This window comes from Notamacropus eugenii, chromosome 5 (assembly GCF_028372415.1).
Source record: "Notamacropus eugenii isolate mMacEug1 chromosome 5, mMacEug1.pri_v2, whole genome shotgun sequence".
NCBI lineage: Eukaryota > Metazoa > Chordata > Mammalia > Diprotodontia > Macropodidae > Notamacropus > Notamacropus eugenii.
This window is the reverse complement of record NC_092876.1, coordinates 460,434,495-460,458,284: the sequence shown is the minus strand read 5'-3', so window position 1 is coordinate 460,458,284 and position 23,790 is coordinate 460,434,495. Positions and strand designations below refer to the sequence as shown.

The 23,790-nt window shown below is 39.5% G+C and overlaps 1 protein-coding gene across 2 annotated transcripts in view; it reads right to left on the bottom strand.

Moving 5' to 3' along the window:
* The window catches only part of COL8A1 (collagen type VIII alpha 1 chain), a 222,784-nt gene extending 199,468 nt beyond the window's left edge, over nucleotides 1-23,316 (bottom strand). The window contains exon 1 of one of the 2 annotated variants that reach the window (XM_072615369.1): nucleotides 22,913-23,316. The gene's annotated coding sequence lies outside the window, so the exon portion shown is untranslated. Of the gene's footprint in view, nucleotides 1-22,854 lie in introns of both variants that reach the window. The other variant, XM_072615370.1, reaches the window with a different exon arrangement.
* Nucleotides 23,317-23,790: the final 474 nt, after the last annotated feature.

Here is a 23,790-nt window from a genome sequence, read left to right as displayed (position 1 = left end):
ATGTAAATATTTCAGCAAAATTAAATGTAGCCACCTCCTTTTATCAGGAAGGGCAGAAGAAAGAAAATTGCATCAATGGGGAGGGAATGCCTAAGTGGATTTTTCTCACAAATGAATAACTGTGGACAGAATTGGAATGTGCCATTCTCTCTGCTAAAGATGTTTTTCCACTCTTGGCCTTCCAAAACCCCAAGTTCAAAGCTTCATTACTACTTTTTTATGTAAGAGCAAATTGACCACAGCACTATTAGAAAAAGACGTGAGTCAGTGGATTTGGCTTTCTCTCTCTCTGTTGTGTTCCTTGGAAAGGGAAGGTTTTAAGCAAAGAAAAGTAGAGCAAGAGTTGCTTTCTTTGTATCATTTTCTTGAGGGGGTGTCTCCTACATGAAATATCAAAGTCATGGGGGAAATAATAGCAATAGGAAAAAATAACTGGAATTTTTATGATGTCTTTCCAACTTTTAAAACAAGAAAAAAGCCCAGCAGATCCCCGGTGAAGTACGTTCCTATTACACTCATTGCAGAAATAGACATCTTGAGGCACCCAGTAGTGAGACCATTTCTCTGCCGGCCTCCTTCTTCCCCATTCCTTCTTCCCTTCATTTCTACTGTGTCTTTTGAAAAGAAAGGAAGAAGCCAAGGGTTGGGGTTCTAGCTATCTGCTTTGATCATATTCTTTCTTGAAATTGAGAACCTCAAAGAGTTATCCAGTATATTTGGGGATGTAATTTTCTGGCTTAGCAGATATTCTCTAACAGTATTCTTATGGTAGAGTGGAAAGAACACTGTATTTGGAGTGGGAGGATCCGAGTTTCAATCTTGGATCTACCACTTAGTACCTGGGTGACCTTGGGTAAGACACCTAACCTGTCATCCCCTTTTTCCTCATCAGTAAAATGAGCACCCAGCCTCCAAAGTCCCTTCAAGCCTTCACTTTATGTTCACATGGTAATATTATAAGTGGATTGCCAGTTTTCAAACAATTAGAACACAAGATAGCAAAATTTTGCTCGTTCTGAATCCTCAGGGAAGAAATTATTATGTGCTTGAAATTTCTGGATAGCCAAAAGTTTACTCCTTTAAGTACTGAACTCATTTTGTTATTTTAGCCCTCTGGGATGGCAGCCTTTCCAAAATATATTAGACCCTTAAAAACGTCACATACATAAATAGATTTGTGGTTTCATTCATATGGGTACTACCTCTATCAGGACCTGTCGAAACCCATTTCTGACTTGTCAGGTCATTTGATTTTTCTATGTGTCCTCCCAGAAATCCTCCAAAAGTAGAAATCAAACATCTGATTTTGTCAGTGTGGACGCTCCCTCTATCAAAGTGGATGATAATTCTGTCACTTAGTAGGATCATCATAGTATAGCCAAAACAGATATAACAGAGCAGAATGACTCTTACTTTACACACAATTATAGCAACCTAATTGCTTTCATTTCCAAACCCATAATAGATTAGAAGCAGAATCATAAAAATAGACAATTGGATTTAAAACTTGCCTCTGTGGCATCATTATGAATATTAGTGACTTGTTCAGTCGTTTCAATGATACTGGAAAGATTTGTGATTTCTTTCTCCAGCTCATTTAACAGATGAGGAAACTGAGGCAAACAGGGTTAAGTGACTAGTGTCAGAGGGCATATTTGAACTCATGGAGATGAATCTTCCTGATTCTAAATCCAGTGATACTTAGCGGCCCCAATAAATGACTGTACTATGCTATATAAGAATGATGAATTTAAGATCTATTGAGGTATGTTGGACTTTTGTACCCACACTAAATGAATTTTTAGTGTGTCTCCTTTTGTGTCTCCTTTTCAAATAGATTTTTCTAGCTTTCCCCTTGATTGAAGGTTGTCAACTGTAACATTTTTGTGTCTGTCTACATACCTGCTTCTGGCAGAATCTTTGGATCGTTTATTCGCTACTTTTCATTTGTTGCAGGCTTGGAAATACATTTATTTAAAAAGTAGTTATGACTCTATGTAAAGTAAGAGTAAACAAACTTCAAGTGAAGGTGCAGGTACTATCCTTTGAGTAGACTCTGCAGGTCTAGAAATTGAGCTTGCTCTTCTTGGCCTCAGAAAGAGCGATGGGTAAAAGGGGCAGGATTTGGCTTAATTTAAGTTAAAATGCTCTAATATAACATTGTAAGATTGCAGACTGAGAGTTAGACCTTAGACCTTAGGGATCATTTATTTCAACCACTTCATTTTATGGGGAGAGAAACTGAGGATTAAGGAGGTTAAATGACTTGACCTAAGACACTAGTGGAGCCCACAGTAGAATAACTGCTCAGGAGGCAGCAAGGTTCTCCATCACTGGGGATCTCACCTGGAGGTTACATGATCATTCTTTAGTGACAGAGGGATTCTTGTTCAGGCATGGGCAGGACCCTTTCATCTCAGAGATTCTGTGATTAGACATTTCCTGCAAGAAGCAGCAAAGTTTTGAAAAGGTTGCTTTAAGATCCTTCCTTTGGTATTAAGTGGGAGGGATACAAAGCACCTGAGGATACAGTGAATAGAGAGCTGGGCCTGGAGTCAGGAAGTATGTTGTGGTTCAGTCATGTTCAACTTTTTGTAACTCCATTTGGGTCTTTCTTGGCAAAGATACTGGAATGGTTTCTCCTTCTCCAGTTCATTTTATAGATGAGGAAATTGAGGCAGACAGGGCTAAGTGACTTGCCCAGAATCACAGAGCTAGTAAAAGTGTCCGAGGCCGGATCTGAACTCAGAAAGATGAGTCTTCCTGACTCTAGGACCAGCATTCTATCCACTGCATCACCTAACTGCCCCTTAATAAGTGGTTGTGAATTAAAACAGGAAGAAGTGATGACAAAGAATCAGCATGATTTCAGCTAGAACTACTTAGGCCAGACTAATTTCATATAACTGGTAGATTTGGAGAACGCTATGATAATTTTGTAGACAAAGAATGCTGCATAATTTTCTAGATTTTAAGCAAGCAGTTGATAAAGTAATGTTGTTCTTTTCTAAAAGATGGAGAGATTGGGCCAAATCATAGGATAATTAGAGGGATACAGAATTCGTTGGTGTTTAGATTGGAGAAGTTCAATGATGCACTCATTATCAAGGAGGAAGTCTGTAGTGGAGTGCCCCAGGGCTCTGCGCTTGGCATTTCTTAATCAATGACCTGAATAAAGGCATAGATGGATGACATGATCAGATTTGGAGGTGACATGAAGCTAAGAGGGATGGCTAAAACACTGGATGACAGTCAGAACCCTTAATAATGACAGGAGAGAATCAAGGTTAGTAAATGCTAAACTTTATTAATATTAAACTGTGAACTCTTTGAAAACAGAAATTATTTTTACCTTTCTTTTTATGTTACTTTAGGAATGTGACTAGGAATATTTTCTAAATGGTCTTTGTAAACTACTTTGGAAATGGATTCAGACCTTTTCCTGAGATCAGATATAATTTATATTAGAAAATGAAATAATGAAATCAAGGAGCTCCAGAAAAGAGTTGAGGATGCTACAGAGGAAAGGACAGTCTCCATTTTTTAGATGTAGGAAGTCCTATAATGGAATGAATTTTTGATTTGGAGTCAGAAGATTTCAATCTACTTTTCCAGACTTGTTTCATGTGAATCCTATACACACATATACATACATACACATACAAACATACTTATATATGAGTGTGTTTTCCAGACAAACTGGGTGATTTTCTTTTTCCTACCCTTGGCATCTCATCTCCCACTGCCATGCTTTTGCAAAAGCTTTTCCCCATGCCTGGAATGCATTCAACCTTCAACCCCTACCCTCTTAGAATCCTTACCCACTTCTGTGGTTCAACTGAGGAACCAGTCAGTGAGAAGTCTAGCTGTTAGTCCTTTCTGCTTTAAATTATCTTCGATTTTCTTATTTGTTTACATTTGTATCCTGTGGCAGAATGCTTGAGGGTAAGGTTCTCATCATTGTATCAACGATACTTAGTACAATGCCTCCCACGTCAGAGGAGTCTAATAAATGTTTGTTGAATTGAATTGAACTGAACTGAATGATGCCTAGGATAGTGGAAGGACCGCTGGACCTGAAGTCTGAGAGCCTGGATTCAAATCCTGACCCTGTCATCACCGGTGTGACCCTGGACAAGTCAACCAACATTTTCAGACCTTAGATTTCTTATCAGCAAAATTAGGGTTTTGGATGAAATGGTCTCTAAAGTGTCTTCTAGCTATATATCCGTGATACTTTAAAGGGACAGAGATAAGAATAAAGGAGTGGACCCCTGATGTCATCAGTCTAGGGAACTCCTAAGTAAGGAAACATATTCTACCAATGCAGGCTGGCACCCTCTTTTCAATATATAGTGTTAAAAAGTTGCTTCAAAGCACTGAGTGGTTAAATGACTTGCCTAGGGTCACATAGTCAGTTTATGTCAGATACAGGACCTGAACACAACTATTTTTGGCTTGGAAGCTGCCCTTTATCCATTAAGCCATATTTCTTCTTGATCCTTTAAAAAGTACCTTTTGTTTGTTTCATCAAATAATAATAATAAACAGTAATTTTTATAGACAGTTTTTTAGATTAAAGTCTCATATCTAAAATATGTAAAGAACTTTGTCAAATCTACAAGAATATAAGTTATTACCCAGTTGATAAATGGCCAAAGGAAATGAACAGGCAGTTTTCCAATGAAGAAATAAAAAATTATTGTCACTAACTCATTATTGATTACAGAAATACAAATTAAACCAACTTTTAGATATCATTTTACACCTACCACATTGGTCAAAATGATTGAAGAGGAAAATCAAAAATATTGGAGGGGGCGTACAAAAATTGGGACACTAATTCATTTTTGGTGGAATTGTGAACTGATCCAGTCATTTTGGAGAGCAATCTGGAATTCTGCCCAAAGAGTTATTAAACTATCTGTACTCTTTGACCTAGTAATACTGCTACTAGGTCTATTTCCAAAGATGTTCAAGAAAAAAAGGAAAAGAGCCTATACGTTCTCAAACATATATAGCAGCTCTCTTTGTGGTGGCAAAGAACTGGAGATTACAGGGATGCCCATCAACTGGAGAACGGCTGAACAAATTGTGGTGTGTGATTGTGATGGAATATCGCTGTTCTATAAGAAATGATGAGCTCAGTGATCTTAGAAAAACATGGAAAGAAGGGTGAAATGTGCAGAAGCAAGAGAACATTGTACACTGTAACAGCAATATTGTTTTAAGAATGATTTTGAGTGAATAAGTTATTTTGACTATTTTAAATACCCAAATTAAGTATAAAGGACATATGAAGAAAGATGAAATCTGCATCTAGAGAAAGAACTGATAAATAGAAGTATGTATAGAATAATGTTACATATATCTTCACAGTATACACATATGTATATGCAGCTATGCATATATGTACATAGTATGCATGTGTGTATATATGTACATATACACACACACCTATTTGGGTCTAATGGTCACCATCTTTAGGCTGGGGGGGGAGAGAGTAGGGAAGAAAAAAAGGGAAAAAATTTCTCTGATAATTTTGTCACATTTAAAAAGAACCACTGTGCATAGTAGATTGGTAGTTTCACGTACAATCATCTTTTTATTGTATTATGTTATGGAAATGCTTATTTTATTCCACAAATTAAAAATAAAATAAATAATAATAAACACTGGCAATAATAAATAATAATAAACACCTGATCTGGAACTTAAGAATCTTGTAGAATTGTTTGGGAGTTACTAAGAAGTTAATGACTTGCCCAAGGTCACACAGCTATCTAGAACGGGTGAGATGTAAGACTTGAACTCAGTCCCAGCCATTTTACTGTGCTGCTTCTCAAAAACAAAAACATGAACACAACTGAAACATGAACAGATAAAATGACAGAGTAGAAAGAGATGCTGTTGTTCAGTTATGTCTGACCCTTCGTGACTCCATGTAGGGTTCTCTTGGCAGAGGTACTGGGGTGGTTTGCCATGTCCTTCTCCAGCTCATTTTACAGATGAGGAAACTGAGGCAAAGAGGGTTCGGTGATTTTCCCAGGATCACACAGCTAGTAAGTGTCAGAGCTCACATCTGAACTCAGGGAGACGAGTTTTTTCAGGCCCAGCACTCTATCCACTGCACCACCTAGCTGCCTCCAAAGCAGACAAGACATGAACTTAAATTTTAGGCAGCATAAAGGACAACTTTGATTTTGGTTTTCTCTCCTGTTATGAATTTCCTGTGGTGCCAGTCTTTATTGAGAACTTAGAACCAACCAGAGAGAATGGGGAGCTAGTCTTTGAAGACCAGAGAATATGAAAATCATATACAAATCAAATATAAATATACTCAGATTCCTGAATCTTCTTTAAAAAATGTGGTCTGATAGGGCCTTATAAGCACACTCTAATTTGCTAATTGGTTCTTGGCAAGTCATTTCACTGTTCATCTGCCTCAATTTCCTAATTTGTGGATCAGGGCACCCTGAATATCTTCTGACTCTTAAGCTTTTGGGAAATGATCTATAAAATATTTTCACAATGAAAAGTTCCCAAATCAAGATCCAAAACTTCTTTGTACCCTTCTTTCTCTGTGACCTCCAAATGTGCGAGACATGCCAGCCTTCGGAATCCTAGCTTTTCTCTTTACCCACAAAGCTGCACGCCTGTTAATGGGAATTTTATTCATATGCCTCTAAGTGTAATTTAAACACATGGTGATTTTTTTACGGATAAAAATAAAAACGTACAAGTTCGACGTTATTGCTATCTTTACCATTGACTTGAGAATTTGCTTATGCTACGATTTGTAAATGTTTTACAAGGCAAGGGAAAAAACACACACCCATAATTATTTTCTCAATGCTGTCTGGCTTGTGATTGAAGGACAATTTTTTTTTAGGTTCTCATTGAAAGTTTTTCCAGGGCCTCCAAATAAACTGAGCTGTCCTTAGCTGTGAATGGAAAAGACACAGCTGATTGTCCTGGCTTCTGAGACGGCATCTCTTGGTCCCATCCATGGCTCTTAGCTGAGTCAGAGGGAAGGCATTTGGTGTGTCTGTCCTCTGAAATTGTTAAACATCTCCTGTAAATTGTTGCTGTTAGATTCTCTCCCTGGTTTGTTTGAAAAGGGCTTATTAGCAAACCTACATCTAATCTGCTGCCAGATGACATGTAGTCATTAGGACTGGCCTACGTTGTTGATAAGAAGGTCTGCCCAGCTCAGGATTTAATCCCACTGTTTGGTGGTGGGGACAATGCTTCCTAAAGAGGTCTCGGAGAAGGCAGGAAGGGCTAGAGGGATCACTGTCAAATACCAAAGACCTGGCACCTGCGTTGACCCACTTGCAGAGGATTATGGTCTCTCTCAAAGATGCCTGAATCCAAATGTCCAGTTCATATGCATGGAACCAAGTGCTGAAGGCTCGTTTGTGATAAATCGGCTGCCCAAGTTCAGACATGAGTTCGAGGAAAATAATAAATTAATCAAGTCACAATGAGGAAGGCGATGATAATAACATAATAATATTTATTTAGTGCTTTAGGTCTTTTACAAATATGATCTCATTTGATCCTTACAGTCCTAGCGAGTCCATATTATTAATATGCCCATTTTACAGATGCAGAAATTGAGGCTGAGGAAGCTAACAATAAAATGGTACTCACAGTTGGTTCTGATTGGCTCTCTGTGGTTACAGCAACATTCCTAGGATAATTCTGAGCACAGAATAATTCTGGTCACACAGCTTACCTCTTTCTTAAAGGTCAAATATAGGTAGATTCTCTTAGACTTCAAACCATTCTTATCTGGATGTCTTTTTGTGAACATAGCCACTTATTGGAAATTTCATCCCTTAGCTACAGATGCTAAAGACATTTTGTGGGAGTACAGGGGGGTTCGGAAGGATTCAGTCATGGATCATCTCAGAGAGCTCTGGGAAATCGCAATAGTTTTAGAACTAAGGTAGGTCCAGGGACTTTGATACCAAATAGGTCTATGGGAATAGTTGGATTAAAAAACTTGGCAGTGGGCAGAATTGAATTTTAATGAATTTCAGTGAATAAAAGGTTCTTAATTATTTCAGGTTCCTTGAGACTAAAAAAAATGGACTGGGATCAAACCAAGCCAATTGGGTTAATCTTGGGGTGGGGAGATGGGAAAGGAAGTTTAAAGGACATAGTTTTCCTATGTGTCATTTATCCCAAGATATTTTTCTCCCTCTGGTTTCATCTGTGTTGTTTGGTAGTTTTTCAGTTATGTCCAGCTCTTTGTGACCTCATTTGGGGTTTTCTTGGCAGAGATATGTTGGGTGGTTTGCCATTTCCTTCTGCAGCTCATTTTACAGATGAAGAAACTGAGGCAAACAGGGTTCAGTGACTTACCCAGGGTCACACAGTAAGTAAGTGTCTGAGGCTGAGATTTGAACTCACAAAGAAGAATCTTCCAGAGTCACCTGGCACCCTATCCACTGAGTCACCCAGCTGCTGATTTTGTCCGTCGCTCACAGGAAAATCCAGTCATGCTTGATGATAATTGTCCTCTTTTTAGGATCTGCAGCAATGTGGCTTATTGGAAAGGGTGTTGGATTTGGACTGGGACATGATATTCAACTGACCAAACGTCATGATCCAGGACAGCCAAATTCAAGTTTGTTCAATACGACTTGTTCTCAATAGCTTTATTCTAATTCCACCTCTCTCAGATTTGCCTGAAAACTGGCGTGCAAGTCTGCTCTCCTCTCCATCTGAACGGAGCCAACTTGAGTTGCCCAAGTAAGATTTTATAGGGGAGACCTTAGCCCTTACAAACGATCACTCCAGGGACGCATGAGCATACCTCTTTCATTGTCTAGTTACACATCTTTTACTTTTTGGCCCTGAAATGACAGTGCTTTCAAAAAGAAAAATTAAATTACATTCTTAAATAAGAACCAGAGTTAGTCAGCAGTGACTTCAAGCAGGGCTATTGTCATTCACTCACTTTTTCTGAAAGTCAGGAACGACTTTGTGGCAGCTTCCAACTGCTCCAACAATGACCCTAGGCCATTTAAAAATAACATGTTAGATTCTTCCCTTCGTATTTGGTTGGGTGTTAGCCGCAAGTAAGCTGTCTGGCTGTGGACGGGAGCTCCTTCCCAGGGTTTCACTTTCCAGCCAGCTTACGTCTTGACAGAGAAGAAAGGGGTTACCCACCTGCCAGTCCCCTATAGGATGGTCACTGAGCCAATCTGTAGTTTGGGTGAGGGATCTTGGGAATAGGGGCACTCAGAACACCCTGATTTTACTAGCGCATTGAGATATATCACACTTTTAACAGCGGTATTCTTGTCCTAGAGACTGCATTCTTTATTAAGTAAACTTGGGTGAGAAAGCAGCAGTTACAGAAAAAAATGCTTGATTAATGATCCCTGGTGAAAATGGGCTAATAGAGTCAACTCGGAGTTTTTCAGGGGTGATGACTCAGTTCCTAGACCATCCAAGGCTCCTTTTTTGTCCTCTTTTTTATCTCCCTTAGCTATTTCTTTTTCCCATTGGTAGCACCTTTGCTGGAGAGAGGGAAAGAGAAGGAATATTTCCAGTTTCTCCAGGATCCTCCAGATGTACAGGGAGATGAGGTTGAAATGAAAGGTAAAATCAGGGAATGAGAGACATATTTCCTGCATTCTCGCTCTCCTGGTCTTCTATCACTATAGATAACAAATGCTATCAGCTTGATTAGAAGACCATATTTGTAGAGTATTCAGTGCAGTGCCTGGCATATAGTAGGTACTTAATAAATGCTTGTTCCTTTCCACCCTCCTCCCCAGCACTAAGGTGCCGACTTCATCCCATTTTCTGTGCTTGTCTCCCATATTAGTTATCTATCTGGAAATCCACTGAGCAGAGATCGTTTCTTATACACTCACCGCAGCTTATTATTGGAACAAAGGGTTGATAACACCAACACATGGAGGTAGCATGGTGTATTAGATAGAAAACCAAGGTTGAAGTCCTGCATCTGCCACGAATGGGCTGACTGACCCATGGTCAAGTCCCTTAACTTCTTAGTGTCCTGGACAAACCTATAGAAGACAATGACTTGCAGAAAATGTGCTGACTTTCATTGGTAGAGGGAATTTCCTCATCTATAAAACTTAACATTTTCTATACCAATAAAATCACAGATCTAGTTCCTATTCTTATCATAACTCACTGTTTTATAATACTTTATAATTCTCAAAACACTTTCATAGGCCTTACTTATCCGAAGTTTATGACAATTCAATGAGGCAGGCAGGGAAAGTTGCACTGTCCCCATTGGAGGAATCAGGAACCAGTCACTGCTCAAGAAAATCAAATGCTCATTTTCACTTGGCTCATACATGGCTAAGCTTGGATTAGAACTCAGGCCCTGAGGCACAGAAACAGCACAATTTCTATCATGGTAGAAAAGCCAACACCCAACAGCTTCCAAAGGAGTAGGATGATAATAGGTGAGGACTATTAAAGAGTTATTACAAGAGTTACTAAAATGAAGGCTAACAAGTAAACTCTTCCCAATTTGAATTCAACCAGAAGGCAATGAAACTTTCCAAGTGAGCAGTTCCTATTCTGATGGTCACAGGAAATGAAGGGGTGAGTACATTGCCTGAGTACTATTTATTGTCATCTCTTTGCCTGCCTTGGGTGACCCCTAATTCATCTGTTCCCTCAACAGAGCATAGGATTATCTAGATAGTTCAGCGTAGAGTAGGGGTGTAGAGGTTTCCAACTTCTTTTGAGAAACAGTGTATAAGTGTGAGAACCAAAACTTCCATCTTCCCCTCCACAAATATTATAGTTCTATGATGATCCGTTGTTGATTTGAGAAAATGTGGGACTGAAAAGCCACTATGAATTCAGTAATAAAATAATTTTTGTATTTTGTTGATCACAGTACCATTTATATACATTTAAAAATAGCAACACATTTAAATATATAAAATAGTGATATATTAAGTATTTACATATATTTAAAATAGTAATATATACATGTATTATAGTAATATATATTTGAGATAATGTTTATTTGGGAGTACAGGTAATATGTTAGTTTACTCATGGATTCACTTAAGAATTTATGGATCCTATTCAACAGAAGAATGTTTATGGGATGGGCTAACTGTTGGTCTAATCATTAGGTTGGATCATCATAGGAAGATCATGAAGTGCTTGATATTGGAAATCCCATTTATTCTGATTCCATATACATTAAATGAGCTACTTCCAGATGTTTCTGAGTATGACTGTCTACCAGTGTATAAGGTGATCAAAACACTTGATAAGGCATAATTTAAGTTAATCTTCACTATTTCCTGAGACTGAGAGGTTAAAAGATTTGTGTCAGAGTCAGGATTCAGAGTTCCTGACACCAAGTGGAGGATTCTTTCTACTATTGACCCAGCTGTGCCTTGAATGATTTTTGGACCAATAGACTCCCAAGATCACCCTCTTATCATAAACAAAATTTCCTAATTACCTGCAGGTTCTGATTTGTGTGAATAGTGAATCCCCTGAAGTGGTGGCTTTTTTGAAGTCACATGGTGTATTTCTATAGGTCTAGAACTGCTTACCATATTAATACATAATTGCAATTTTGAAAAGTGCAAATGTGAATACATGTGACCACTTCAAGAGGCTTGTTATTTATACTAAATGAGAACCAGCTCTATTACCATCAGCAGTGGCCAGGACGAGTTGATAGCTTCAATCTAGTGGGAATGTTGTTAATTGGCGAAGTCATTTGCCCGTCTTCAGTGTGCCAGGGAAAGTGCACTCCTGTTGTCATGATTCACATCCGTTCCCTTAAAGCCTTCCAAATTATGCAAGCGTCTCAAGTCTTAACAAGCCATCCACATTCAGCTGTGCAATGGAAATGTTTGATACAAAAGGCAATTCACTCCAGTCTAGGGCTAGACTATTGTAAATTCCCTCGAGTGGCCACAGATGCTGAGGAACAGGTTTTGTGAGGCCATCTTCTAAATGGCGAATTATTTCTGCCTTCTCTTCTCCTTAGTTCCCCTTCTAATAGTGAGATGGGAATGTGACATGTAATGAGATAACAACGTGGTTCTCTTTTGGGGCTGGCAAATCAGCTTTTGGGTCTTCGGCCCTTTAGAGACTCCTTTCTAGCTGACCCAGCGGCTAGAGGTTGTTTGTTACTGAATTGAGCTTTCAGATTCAGTCTTGGCTTTGTCGTGGCCTTGGAAAGAACATTTTCTGAGATTACTTTGGTTTCTTTAAAAGAAAAAAAAAACTTCCAACAAGCCCTGACATTTTGGCACCATTAAAACGTGAAGATTTATTCAGTCTTATATGAGAATTTTTAAAAAAGAAAAACCAACTGTGTGAAGTGCTACTATGGTATATTATAGTTCCTGGTTCCAAGGAAACATTTACATCCACTTTTCTCAAGATAAATTCAAAGCAAAAGTCTGCCCTGGAAATCATGCAACTTTTCTATGCTGCATGTCTCCCTTCTCTCTATCAGTCAGGAACTCTTGAAGTAATATTGAGAGCAGAGGAACGACCCTTCGATTGGAGAGAAACTAGAAAAGAGCATCCAAGAGCAGAAAAAATGCCGGAGAGTTTTGCTAGATTGGTAGCTAGGTGATCATCTTTCCTCATTTATTTTTTCCCCCATGGGATTATCTAATAGTGGGACAAAAAAATCTCAATCCAGTTTAAACATTTCCTAGAACTTGAGATATTCTAGACCTTGTCTTTTCCCCAAATGTTTCTTAAATTTTGCTCCCATCCTTGTATTTCTTCCTTTTACTACCTGTATTCTTTGATTTCATTTTATCTTGCACCTAGGAAAAAAAAGAGGCCAATCTAACTGGTTAGTGCCGAGACCCCTACCCTCACCCTCGTGAGTTCTTGCAGCTAGAGTATCCTTAAGCAAGTGGGCAGCTAGGTGGGCCAGCGAATAGAATGCCAGGCCTGGAGTAAGGAAGACCTAAATTCAAAGCTGGTCTCAGACACTCACTAGCGGTGTGACCCTGGGCAAATCACTTAACCCAATTTGCCTCTGTTTCCTCATCTGCAAAATGAGCCGGGGAAGGAAATGGAAAACCAGTCCAGGATCTTAGCAAAAGAAAACCCCAAATGGGGTCAAGAAGAGTTGGAAACCACCCAACAGCAATAGTCCTTAAGGAGGTATCTATTAAAAACAGAACGATGCAGAGCATTTCAGAGATAGGCTTATTGTGAGACAAATAGAAACCCACAGCTCTGATTTCATTGGTATAGGGAACTCTCAGGGGAGAAAACTCCTTCTCCAAACCAGTGTAGGTTTTCAGCGTATTTTCCTAGACCACTGAGAAGGTTACTGGTCCAGGGTTACATAGGCTCCACATACGTCGGAAACACATCTCCCTGACTTCAGCACTAGCCCGCTACCCACTACACCCTACATCAACTTGCTCCGTGACAGATAGACAAGGATATGAAATGAAAGGAGCAGCCTCAAAGCTGGCAAAATATTCCCCAGCTGTGTCCCCAACGTTCCCAAGGAGTATTTACGTTGTTGAACTCAGTAGTGGTGCATGAGACCTTCTGAAGGTCGGCAGCCTCAGGGTACACATCCTCTCACTGTGTACGTGCGACTTGGATAATGGAATCCTTTGGCTGGGCTCTCCCAAAGTACAGCTGCCGAGTGTCTGCAGCATGGGGGACTGCAGAGGGACTACTCAGCAGGCTGGAAGCAGTAGAACACTGCAGTACACACCCATACCCAGGCCCATTCATCAAACTTTTTCCTCTAGCCTGGTTTGGAGATTCTGGAATAGCTTGACGACTTTACGGATGGACTGTGAGTAATTGCAAGCTCGCGTCTAAACTCAGCATGTCAAGCAATGGCTTCGCTTGAAAGAGTCCAAGATGTAAATACATCAATAAGGAGCTTGTGAGAGGCAGTCCCACAGACTCTATAAAAAGGAGCATTTTTTTTTGAAAGAAGTCATTTTCAGATGGATGATCATACATGGAGTACTGTATATAAAATTGTACACGCACTGGTGTGATTCATGCCTGTTGCTTAAAAATACAAACAGCTCTAAGGGTTTGTTTCAGAGGAAGTAAAACCAAACAAACATCTGGTCTAATAACCTGTGGATTTATTTGATGTTTTATCAAGACTGGAGATCATGACCTATTTTTTTAACCTTTATAATTTTCTGCATCTCAAGTTTCTTAATATATTATACAATGCATTTATTATTTCAGATATACAAATGCTTATGACCTGAGAGTGTGAAAAACTGAATGAGATGTAAGTCTAAAAGGAATCCAACTGTATATAAATAAGATTTTAAAAACAGGCAGGTAGGTGGCACAGTGGCTAGAATCAGGAAGATTGGAGTTCAAACCGAGCATCAGACACTGGGCAAATCACAACCTCTGCCTCATTTTTCTCAGCTGTAAAATGGGGACAGTAAGAGCACCTACCTCCTAGGGTTTTTGTTAAGGATCAAATGACATCCTAATTGTCAAGCGTTTAGCACAGCACCTGGCACGTCGTGTTATATGAATGTTACTTATTAGTAATGATAATGATGATAAGTATTGAAATGGCAGGATTCATACTTTTTCTGGTCTCATATACTCAGGAATGTAGATGAACATGGGAAGTTGGATGGAAATATTATAGATAACATCAACTTGGCTTTGGGTGAGCAGCATATTAGACAGCTGTCTCTCTTTTGAAAAAAATTAACAAGCATTTATTAAGCACCTACTATGTGCCTGGCATCATGCTGAGCACTTTACAAGTATTATCTCACTTGATCCTCAGAACAACCTTAGAAGGTAGGTGCTATTATTTCCATTTTACTGTTGAGGAAATTGAGGCAGACAAAGACTAAGTGACTTGCCTGAAGTCAGACAGCAAGAAAGTATCTGAGGCTGGATTTGAACTCAGGTCTTCCTGATGCCAAGTCCTTGGCTCTATCTACTGTGCTGCCTAACTGATTCTCACTTCATTCTGGACTCCAAGTGAGGAAGACCTGGCTTTAAATGCTGAGCCTGATGTTTACTAGCCATCTGACTATGTGCAAATCACTAAATTTCCTTCTTTGTATAATATATAGATTATGCACAAATAATACATTACACACGTAAACAGAATAAAAAATAAACACAGTACACAAATAATAAATAGACTCTAAAAGTAGAAGCTTTCAGTTTGCAGAAAACTTTACATGTGTCACCTTATTTAGTTCTCAGCACAACCCTGTGCGGTAAATGCTACCATTATTCCCATGTATAGATGAGATATCTGAGGTTGACAGAGATCAAGTAACTTGCCCAGGGTCACAGCTAAGACACATTTAGGTAGGATTTGAACTTTAAGCCCAGCTATCCACTGTGCCACCTAAATACTGTAGAGAGTTGTTGTGAGGTTCAAAACCACTTTACAAACTTCAGAGTGCCATATCTATAAGTTGCTTATTTGTCCCCAAAATAAAGGGTAGCAGTGGGGAAATTTTAAAAGTCATTGCCTCCTTGGAAGGGTAAAAGGGGTGGGAAATTTATGGAGAAGAGCTTGATTAAGAAAAGCACTTACTGTGGACTTGTGCCTAAGCACATACTGGATGAGGGCGCGGATTAGTGCCTACTTTTTTTCAAGGGTAGGAAATGAGGGAAAGGGTGTTGTCAATGTCACAAACCAAATACAGAAGTAATATCACTTCTCTGTTGATATTAAGAATAACTCAAATTTATTTCGTGCTTTACCTATTTGATCCTTACAACAACAAGCAGATGGTATTTTTCATCCCATTTTATGGATGAAGAAGCAGAGGCAGACAGAGGTAAAATGACTTGCCTAGGGTCTTACAGCTAGCAAAAATCTGAGGCTGGCTTTGAACTCAGGTGTTCCTGACTGCTGCTCCAGAGCGTTAACCACTGGGACTACTGGTCCTCTCTTTCCGTCCTCAGAAGTATGATTAAACGTCTTGTACTCTTGAAAAGCTTATTGGACGTTCACAGAATTCCTAACACAATATTAGATGCTCTGAGGAGCATGGATGAATGAAGTATGTATTAAGCACTTAATACATGCCAATTTCAGGGGATATAAAGAGAAAGAGTAAGGCAGTCCCTACTCTCAAGGAACTCTTGTTCTAATCATGGAGACAATACATATGGAAGTGTCCAGTTGCAGGGCAGGTAGAAAGGTCCATAAATCCTGAGAATGCAGCAATGGGGCAGATGGGCGGGTCTAGACGTCCTTCGTGTGCATTATCAGGGTACATGGTGAAGAATAGACCATATAGTGAGTGGATTAAACTACTGTGGAATCAGAAAAGGGACTGGTAATTGAGGAGGTAGGGACACAGAAATATCAGTGGGTGGTGTTCAGTCATTTTTTAGTCACTTCTGACTCTTCATGACCCCATTTGGTGCTTTCTTGGCAGAGATACTGGAGTGGTTTGCTATTTCCTTCTCCACTTCATTTCACAGATGAGGAAACTGAGGCAAACTAGGTTAAGTGACTTGCCTAGGGTCATACAGCTGCTAAGTGTCTAAGACCAGATTTGAACACAAGGAAGCTGAATCTTCTTGAATCCAGGCCCAGCCATCTATCTACCAGAACACCCAGCTACCCAATGTATCAGCACATAGGCATTATAAATAATGGTAATAACTCATGTATGTTGCACTTTAAGGTGTATGAAGTGCTTAAAAGTTGTCTTTTCACTTAAGCATCTAAAATAATATTCGGGAAAAGGCAAAAGCAAAGTACATTTTTATTTGACAGGGTGAAAGTATATACTCCTAGAAGAAAAGAGCCACAGGAATGAACGTCAGTTCAGAAAGAATGATCTATGAGGAAAAATGGAGAGAGTTTGGTTTCCTCAAAATTAAAGAAATCAAGGGTGGAGGCCTTGGAGGATACAGTTATAGCAGTCCACAAGTACAGAAAAATTACATTGAGATGGTAAAGGATTTTCTAGAAAAGGTTAAGAGTTATGGCCTCAAATAATCACAGTGGGAGTTTAAGACGAGTCACCAGGTAACTTGTGAAATTCCAGCAGAGTTTGCTTAGGAAGATTATAGAGTTTCATTCGCTGGACAATCTAAGGACTGAGTGAGACAAGCAGCTCAAGTGATTACTCGTTACAATCGCTCCTGTGTTGTATCGGAGACATGACTCAATGAACCTATTGGGTCCTTTCTGGTCACTGCATTTATGATTCAGTTTCCTGGCTAAATTTTCCTTGGTTTTCTTCGACTGAACGCACTGTTGTTTCAAACAGTTTTGTGGATCTTTGATTACAGCATGACTTCAAAAGGCTCTGACCTTATGATAGTCCAAAACTGGATTCTCTGCTCTGTGATTACTCCCTTGCTGGCCCCCCTCCCCCTTCCTTTACCCCTTCACCCCAATAAGTTGCTTACTGCAAGATGTTAAAGCCATACTTGCTTCAATCAGCTCTCAGAATTTCTTGAAAAAATTTTTATTGAAGCCTTTTATTTTTATATAGAAATCTCTTCCAAGTATATCCTTTCGTCCTCTTCTCCCTTACTTTAAAAAGCCGATAAATTAAGCTAACCAACATATTGACCATTACTGACTTTATGGGCAATATTTAGTACCCAGAGATGCTGCTGCCAACCCTGCAATGAAAGGAGGGAGGTCCATTTTTCATAAACTTTTCAGTTTCCAGGATTTATGAACAAATAAAGGCTGTTCACAATATTGGTGTCTTCATGATGATCCAGAAATTTATAACCCACTTTCCTTCCACGCTGCTCAGTCTTGCCTCTCTAGAAAACAGAGTATTGGCATATCCTGGACAGTCCAGTGACTGCCAGTTCTCAAGATTCTTTTTCTTATTTACTCAGCATTTTGTGAGCGATAGTCCAGTAATTCTTAGAAGCTTAAGTTTGGTGAGGGCTCCAGTTCACACAACATTAATTGTGGAAAAGGCTCAAAATTCCTGAGGGAATTGGGTTTGGGCCTTGACCTCCTTTCCCCTCCCTCTGCCAATTGATAGGGTAGTATAGCTCTTTTCCCATTGATAGGCTAGTATAGCTCTTAGAAGATGGCTCAAGTCTGCATCTCTCTGAGAAACTCTCTGAGTTTCAAATTTTGCATCTTTTAAAAATAGCATCTGTATGTCTACATCTAGGGGCCAGTGAACAGAAAGGAAAGCAGACTGAAGAGTTTTTATGGAATGGTTTTTAAGGACACAATGGTTTTTTGAAGTCAGAGGTAGAAAAAAGCTGCCGAGTCTCTAAACTGGACCCTGATAGCTAAAGGAAAGAAAGAAGAGGAGTTTTTAAACCTGTAAGATAACAAGGAATCTTGCCAGAAATCAGTTACTATGTGAAGATGTGGTGGTATATTTCTCTCACTAGCTCCAATCATCCAAATTGAAGAAATAGATTCTGCAAATTTATAGTTAAAAAGTTGGCAGGGGTGGTTTAAATGATAAATGCCAAATTCCCCTGGATTATGTACCAGGATGAGTATAATTCTGAAGAAAGCTTGACTATCCTCTATTCCACCTGGTGATACAATAGAGATGTGTATCTCATCGTAGTGAAATCACTGCAAGGAATTAACAAGACAGAAAGGTGGTGGTAGAGCAGAAGTGCTATTTAGTTAATTCAACAAGCATGTTTCACAGCAGATTTCTTAAGTGCCTATGTGAAAGGATCAAGGGAAGCACTGGATAGTTTGGTCAGCTGCTTAGAAATTCCTACTTTCCTTCAATGCTGAGCTTGAACACTACCTCTTATACAAGCCATTTCCCTGATCTTCCCACCTGCTAGTCCACTTCCCCCCAGCCACCCCCCCTCCAATTAACTTGTATTTGTTTTGTATATTTTTCTCTATATGTCTCCAGATATAAGCTCCTTGAAGGCAGGGTGGGTTCATTTTGTCTTCTATCCTAGTATAAAACACATAGTAGGTGCTCAGAGATTATATGTTTAGAGCTGAAAGAGACCTTAGAAACCATCTAGTCCAATCAATTCATTTTACAAATGAGAAGAATGAAGCTTAAAGATGTTAAATTCATTGCCTGATTATCAATCAATCAATATTACTCAATAAAGATTTGTTAAGCACCTATTAGAGTAAGTGGCAGAGGTGGAATTTGACATGGGGACCAGGAGTCAGAGCAAATTGTTGAATATTTTGGGTGAGCATTTATGCTTTAGAAATGGCAACTTCTTCACAGTGGGGTTTGTTTTATTGTTTTGCTGATTGTCAAAATCTAAGAAAGCGTTAACCATACAGACTAAGCTTTAAAATGTGTACACATACCCCGGCCCCCAAGAATGCGGTTGTTAAATATTTATCAGCATACTGCTGGATTTGAACCCCATCTCTTCTTTACTCCAAATCCAGCACTCTTTCAAACATATCTTGTCTCTCTTAATAAGATGCTTGCTGATGAACAGAAATATACACATCCTCAATTCACCTTCAGTCAACAAGAATAGTTGTTTTAGTCTGTGAGACCCCAGCAGTTGAAGGGCAAGAGGGATCTCAATTCTTTCCCTAGCAGAAGATCCATGCGGGACAATTGACAAGAGAAGAAATGTACTTCATTGCTTCCCCCTTATTTCTTACTTGATGTCTCCAACTTAGATGATTATAGTAGGGATTTGCTCTTGCTACCAGACATCTTGGTATTTCAACTTGTATCTAAATTTTCTCTTCTTCTGCCTTGAATCTATACCAGTTATACCCTTACTCTACCATCTAATATAGTATCTTATGCCTCATTATTGTTCTCATTATGCCTCATCACATATATGTATATATCTATGCATACATACATACATACTTAGAGTCGGAACACTCTACTATGTCGTATTTCTAATGAGATGCAAGGCAGTGGGAAGAGGGAGTAAAGGGAGGTGGTGGTGGAGTTTGTCACCTCATGTCTGCTTGTCTCAAGGTTAAAACAACTCAAAATCAGCTGTCACAGTGAGTTGCTGTCAATTTCCAAGGGACAGGAGACATGGAAATATGACAGATGGTATTAACAAGATACATAGATCATCAGAGAGTGAATAAGTTCTTCAGTCAATTAAACCAATATTTATTTCAATGAAAAGTTATTAAATGTCTATTCTTTATATGCAGGGACCAAGGGAAGTACTAGTTTTGACAAACCATGTCATCTTTTCTCTGACTTAAAGTTGGAAGACTTGTCTTATGCAAGAAGCTTTAGGAGTGAATAGACAATTCTGAGACTACCTGGGGGAAAAAAGCCCATGCAAAGAAAGTGAGGTCATGAAGACTCAGACTTTTTGTCCAAATTCATTGGCTTAACAAGGGTAGTCCAGACCAGGGAATAGCTGAATTAATCAACAGATGTTTGATTGCTTTATTCCATTAACTGATTTAACTGGACAGTCCATACCAAGGCAAGTTCATCAGGTCAAAGACAGATCAGCAAAGACCTTTTCCTCTCCAGATGAAGGTGTATTACAAAAGCTCTGTTTCCAATTTGGGAAATGATTTTCTTAGAAAAGATTACTTTTCTCCAAAGGACACAGTGTCCAGAAAAGTATATTATCACACAAGCAATGATGCCGAACGGTACAAAATCAAATCATAACCTTAAATAAGATTTGGTTTGAACATACCATACATTTCTGGTGCTTTCCATGGGCACTTATCATGGTTGATTACTCACTTAAAGAAGACATAAAAAGAGCAGCTTGCTTTTAGGGACGAGAGATAAAAGGTATCTCTGTGCACTCAGGTCATAAGTTTTTCTTGTCTAACCAGGAATTTCATGTCATCTTAATATAAACTGCCACTCCTAGGTAATTACCTTACTGAAATAAAGTTTTATAGGACCTAGAACTTGTGGGGTACATAAGTTTCCTACCTCCCCTCCATTTGGATCAGTATTAGACTCTTCCCAGTAGAACTGTTTAATGAATTACTTTCTAAATAAATTTTAAAAAATGGAACAAAGACCTGAAATGGCATCAAATGCCAGCTTTTAATGATGATCCCCCACCTTTTTTAAAGTAGTGAAGAATTTTTGACATCTTAATTGCACGATCATTTTCTTTTGGGAAGGGGACAGGAAGGGGAAGAAAATAATCAAAATAAAATGAAAAATGAAACATTTTCCTTTTCCACTTACAGGACCCTGACTAATAGAGTGGTTTGGTTTCCTGAAAGGCAGCCTTGGGTTTTCTTTTTTAAGAGAGCTCTTACACAATCCAAACATGTGAAGAGCTTTCCTCTGCCACATGAGAGAGATGTGGTACATCACAAACAGAACACCCTGCCTTGGATTTGGAACTTGGGGGGCAGAAAGTAACTACTTTAAATAGACTGAGCAAATGAGGAGGAGCGTTTTCCCTTTCATAGGTGTGCAATCAGGCATCCCTAGTACATAGATATTAGGAAGATAGCCTGGACTTAGAACTAATATTTTAGCACTTTTTAAAGGGGACATGTGATTTCAACAGATGGATAACTGTGAGAAACAGGTGCCATCCAAAGAAGTTCAATTGAGTTATAAAAGCTACATAAGCAATAAGGAAAGGGGGATGAGCAGAGAGATGCAGAAGAAACCTCCAAGCATGATGATAGGGACTGGATCTGTGATTACACTGTTATAGCAAGCTCCTGGTGAGGGACTCTTTCAACCAATGCAAGATAAATTTTCTTCAATTTCAAGTCTTAGAGAATTACCTGGGCAGTAAGAGGTTACATAACTTTTCCAGGATCACAAAGCCAGTATATACGTCCGAGGTGAAACTTGAACCCAGGTCTTATAAATCTTTATTTCTCTTTCTCTCTCTCCCTCCAACTTTCCTATATATAGAGGCAGCACAGCATCGTGTAGAGAGAATCAGCCCTTGAAGTCAGGAAGACCTGGGTTCTCACCCCCACCCCCCGACACATTGTGACTCTAGACAAGTCACTTAGCCTCTGAATGCTCCATACAAATTCTCTAAGATTATAGGTTGCATAGAAAGTGCTGCTCTGTTTTGGTAGAGGGAGTTTACCAATTGAAATCATATAGGTTCAGTCCTTATTCCTTTCTATCTAGTGCCTTTGGGATGCCTCCATATGTGTGTGTGTGTGTGTGTGTGTGTGTGTGTGTATGTATGTGTATGTATATATGTATATATATATATGTTTTTCTCTTAGCAGAGATAATTAAAAAACTCTATGGGGAAGTGTGTGGTATACTAATTCACAGAGTTCTTGACAGGCTATCTTTATTTAAACAAACTCTTCACCTTTTATTAGTTTTAAAGTAGCACATTTTGCCCCAGCCTGCTCATGGATGTTCATCCTTTCCTATCTACCAGCCACCTGATTGCTATCCTTCTGTAAAGGGCAAGCAGTTCACATCATTTTTTCCAAGCACTGAAACCTGGAAAGATTTTTTTCTTTTTCTTTCTTTTTCTTTTAAAGAACTTACAGAAGCAATCTTGGGGGTTTGGAAAACATCGCAAAATCGTTCGCAGGATCTTTGAGTGTGCTATTTTAGGAAGGCAATTGTGTTCTTCTTAAATAACATATTTGACAACATGACAAGGCTTTTACTCCACCCTCCTATTGATATGTAAAATATTTGTAAGGAAAAGTAAGCAAAACACCCTCAACGGACTCCTTTTTACTTCTCCACTTTTACTTTCCAGGGGGTGGGAGGGAGAGTGAAAAAAGAAAAGAAAATGTTTCTTCAATATCTCTCCTGCTGTTTCTCCACAAGATGATTTTTTTTTGAAACTTCACTACTCAAACAGGAGTTTGTTTTTAAACCAGATGCTAGTTAAAAACAGCTGATCAGGCAGGCATCGCACAAACCCGCACCAACACCTCGAGAAAACAGGAAGGCTACTTACTCCTTGGGGGCTGATGTGTGTCCTGGTGAGTCAGATGCCTGAGGAGGTATTGTCTTACCTGGAGTCGTTAAGATCCAAGGACAGAAGAACAGTGGCTCCCAACAGGAGAGGACTGGGAAAATGCTCTCTGATCAGCTGCTGGTAACAAGCACTTGGCTTTTATGGGCAGGTGGGAGGAGCTGCTTCTCATAGTAGGTGGGCAGAGAGAAGGCAGGCGGGCAGGCGGGCTGCTTTCTAAAGGAACTGGCCACTCTATCCTCTGGGGAGGGAGAAGGAGCCCGAGGTGGAGAGGGAGAAAAGGGGAGGAGGGAGAAGCAGGAAAAGCGGGCGGGGTGGTGGTGGTGGAGGGAGAGTGGGGAAGCAAGGGAAGGGATAGAATTAGGGAGAGGAAGAGAAAGAGAGATGGAAAGGCAGAGAAATAGAGAAGCAGCTATATCTGAAGGGATGGAGAGAAGAAAAAAAGAGCCAGGCAGACTAACCAAATCAGTAGCCAAGAAGGGCTGCTGTGGGGGTGGGGCAGATAGATTGGAGTTATTTAATTTTAGCATTAAATTCTTCTTTGTATGTATGAATAAAACACGTCTACTGGAATCATTACTGTTATGGAGTTGGGGGGGGGGGTGTGGAGAGGGATGAGAGGAAAGCCACTGCTTTTTCATTTTAAAACTTACCATAAACAACTGTGAAAGGAAATAAAGAGAGTGAAAGACCAGGAGGAAATTTAAAGGGAAGGGAGAGCAGCAAATACATTCGATTTCAGCTCAGCCCAGGGGTTCAGGGAATAGACTGCTGACTCTATGGTTACCTTGTACATACCAGAGACCATTCCCCCTCCCCACATTCCCCCAAGCCCCAAGAGCTACCCACCTCTCACTGAGGTTGCTAAATGCAGACCACTCTTCAGAAAGTTTATTTGACAAGAGCAATATCTTAATC